The sequence below is a fragment of the Bos grunniens genome, chromosome 12 (genome assembly GCF_055505025.1).
Source record: "Bos grunniens cultivar Pamir isolate PY7600 chromosome 12, Bosgru_T2T1.0, whole genome shotgun sequence".
In the NCBI taxonomy this organism is placed as follows: Eukaryota; Metazoa; Chordata; class Mammalia; order Artiodactyla; family Bovidae; genus Bos; species Bos grunniens.
The window spans coordinates 37,642,797-37,646,589 of record NC_141176.1 but is presented as its reverse complement, the minus strand read 5'-3'; the positions used below and the strand labels follow the sequence as shown (position 1 = coordinate 37,646,589).

At 36.6% G+C, this 3,793-nt stretch overlaps 1 pseudogene across 1 annotated transcript; it reads right to left on the bottom strand.

Moving 5' to 3' along the window:
• Positions 1-1,028: 1,028 nt before the first annotated feature.
• Positions 1,029-3,111, bottom strand: LOC147361716 (protein FAM133B pseudogene; annotated as a pseudogene). The gene has a single exon (XR_015137610.1). The product of XR_015137610.1 is annotated as a protein FAM133B pseudogene (transcript).
• Between the last annotated feature and the right edge of the window lie 682 nt (positions 3,112-3,793).

The window sequence follows — 3,793 nt, the reverse complement described above, 5'->3', positions numbered from 1 at the left end:
ATGAATGGAAGAAGAAGTAAGTTTAGAAGATATTGGATATCAAATGAACAATAGATAATAGTAAATGAGATTGGTTATACTGTTGGTTCAGCTAACCGAGCAATGTCACTAGTAACTTGATTTTATGCTTTCCATTGCATCCATTTTCATGTATTTCCATATTCTAATGGAAATCCATGGCTCAAGGATTTTATAATTCCTTTGCACATAACTTCAGCTTCCTTTCCCTTCTCTATTTGCTACGACTAATAGACAATCATTGTATTGTGGCTTGAATTTTGCACCCATCACTCAAAATACATATGTTGAAGTTCCAAAACCAATACTTCAAAATGTGGCATTTCTAAATATGGTTTATGAAGATGTGATTAGTTAGGATAAGTTCACAAAAGTGGGCCTAAATCCAATATGTCTACTGTCATAAAATGGGGAAATTAGGACAAAGAAACATGTATACTGAGAGGAAACCATGTGAAGATGAAGACAATATTCAGTTGATGCTTATATAGTGTCACCAAGAAATGCAAATATATGCCATTTGGCTTTAAGGACCAGAAGCTACCTAAGGACTGCAGCACTCCAGGATAACAGGTCCTTCACTGTCTCCTGGAGTTTGCTCAGATTTATGTTCAATGAGTCAATGATGCTATCAAACCATTTCATCCTCTGTTGCCTTTTTCTCCTCCTGCTTTCAATCTTTCCCAGCATCAGGGTCTTTTCCAAAGAGTTGGCTCTTAATATCAGGTGACCAAAGCATTGGAGCTTCAGCACCAGTCATTCCAATGAATATTCAGGGTTGATTTCCTTTAGGAATGACTGATTTGATCTCCTTTCAGTCCAAGGACACCCAATAGTTTAGTTCTGCGTATTTGTGAAATCTCTTCTTCTTTCTTTTTTTTTTTTTTTTTTTGTACATCAAATTATATTTCATGTTACCTGATTATATAAAAATGTAAAGTGAAAATGATTTTCAATTCTCTTTAACATTACTAGTAAATAGTTCAGCAGGAGATATGAGGCACAAAATCTTAGTAAAATGTGACACAGGAAAAGCAATAATGTAATTCTCACTTAAATTTAACTTGTCATAATCTGTTGTGAATATACAAAGACAAACTTTTAAAACGTTATATTTACTAAGATTCTGGCAAGAGTTTTATGTAACAAGACACAGCATACCAGGCCTGCCACTCAACTTATTTATGGTAAGTCTCAGCTTCAATATGAAGCTGTTAAAAAAAAAAAATCAAAAACCTGCTTTTTACATGCTAAATAGCTTGGCAAGTATGCTGTTAAACTCAGTAAGGAATTTAAGATAGCAAGAATAAGAAGTTAATAAAAAGCTAAACGTTACAGCCTAAACAAAATTCATACAAAAAATAAAAGAACTATCACTGGTTACATAAAATTTTCCTGACTGGTGAAAACTTAACAGTATAAAACATGCATTTTAGAATCTTTAGCTATCAAGTTCAAAAAGTACCAGTGTCTATCTGAAATGATTTCTTTTCAAAGCCAAAGTGTAGTCAAAATTAGTTCAAATGTTATAACACATTCTAATGCTAAAAAACATTCAGTATTATCAAAGTGGAGGTAAATCCCAGAGCTTTTGGGGCATTCTCATGCTGCAAAAGGCTATTTCTCTGGTTCACTCAAAGTAGCATGGGACAGAGTCCAAGGATGTGACTAAGCTCAGTAAAGGGCAAGACTGCCATACCTGGCTCTGACCTCCCCATGAAGCATGGCTACTGTGTCCACAAAAATAAGATGTGTGAGGATAAAGGCACGCTATTCTGCTAGCTAAAGTGATAGCAAACCACCCCCCACCCCTAAAAGCTCCTTCCCCAGGTAAATAAAAAGGGGAAAAATTTTAAATACACTTATCTACAAGAGTAAGGATATTGAAATATCAACGTAATCCCTACTTCAAAAAAGGTTAACTAGAGTCATCTGGTCATCTCTGATTACATCTTAAAGATGTGTAACAGATTCAGTTTTTGTTGATTTATCATTAGATACTTCTAGTCAAAATATTAACTTTATTCCCAAATATCTTAAACCACTAGTATGACTGCAGTGTATTACCTCCCAGAGTTACTGGAAGAGGGAAAAAAACAGATGTTCAAGCAGCAGGCAACAGTTATGGCCCTTCACACAGTGGCATCTGAGTGGCTACTGACAGTCCAGGAATAATTTAAAAACAAGATAATTCATGCATTTTAGTAAATATGTCATAATTTTCACAGTTGAAATTTCCTTAGACATTGCACTTTCTTTATAAGTGAATCCTGCTTCTTCTTAATGTTATGGTGAGTCAGGACTTGAACTAGCAGCCTTCTTTTTCTTCTTCTTACTGTGTTTCTTATGCTTCTTTTTCTTTTTTGTTTTTTCTGTTGTTTTTTCTCATTCTTCACTGCTTTTCTTCTTTTTTGCTCGTACCTCCTCAGTATACTCAGATTCTGACTCTGACTCAGATGATAATGGTTTATCTTCTGGATACATCTTTCTTTTTTTGCTGAGCCCTTTAATGTCCTTTTCTTTCTCAGTTGAATCTTTTGACTTCTTTTTCTTTTTTAAACTATCCTTATTGTCTGATTCAGTTTCTGACATAGAACTTTCAGAAGATTTATGTGAACGACTCTTCTTTTTCTTTTTCCTTTTTCCTTGTCTCTTATCCTCATCTTCAGAATCTGAAGAACTGCTGGAAGAATCAGAGCTTGATGAAGAAGAAGATGAATACCTACCAGATTTCTTCTTTTCTTTTTTCTTTCTCTGTCTTTTTTTGGATGAGCTCTCACTTCCACTTAATAATTTCTCCCTGTGTTTTTCTAGTTCTTTCTTCCAGTTCTCATTCATTTTTTCTTCAAATTCAGCCAATGCCTTGGAGCCTTTCTTTTTCTTTTCTAGTTGTTCTTTCAGTTCTTCCCAGGTAGGCCTTGGTCGATTCAAATAATCTTGGATCGTTGGACCTGAAGACTGGATTGGACCCCTTGATCTGGCCATTGCTATTAGGTTCATATAGGCCACTCTATTGTCCCGCTTCCCCATGGTGCCGGACTGAGAGCTCAGCCATCCCTCAGCGGGGAGACCAGGCCAGCGCGGCTAACCTCTTAATCTCTTCTGTTTCTGTTAGGTCCTTACCATTTCTGTCCTTTATCATGCCTATCCTTGCATGAAATGTTCCTTTGATATCTCCAATTTTTTCTGGAAGAAATCTATATCTTTTCCATTCTATTGTTTTCTTCTATTTCTTTACATTGTTCACTTAAGAAGGCTTTCTTATCTCTCTTTGCTATTCTCTGGAATTCTGCATTTAGTTGGATATATGGGGCTTCCCTGGTGGCTCAGATGGTAAAGTGTCTGCCTGCAATATGGGAGACCAGGTTCAATCTCTGGGTCAGGAAGATCTCCTGGAGAAGGAAATGGCAACCCACTCCAGTACTTTTGCCTGGAAAATTCCATGGACTGAGGAGCCTGATAAGCTACAATCCATGGGGTCACAAAGAGTTGGACAGGACTGAGCAACTTCACTTCTTCACTTCTTCCCTTTCCCTCTTGCCTTTCACTTCTCTTCTTTCTCAGCTATTTGTAAGGCCTTCTCAGATAATCCCTTTGCCTTCTTGCATTTCCTTTTTTTTGAAGGGGGGATAGTTTTGACAACTGCCTCCTGTACGATGTTATAGGCCTCTGTCCATAGCTCTTCAGACATCATGTCTATCAAATCTAATCCCTCGAATCTCTTCGTCACTTCCACTGTATAATTGTAAGAGATATGATTTAGATCATACTGAGT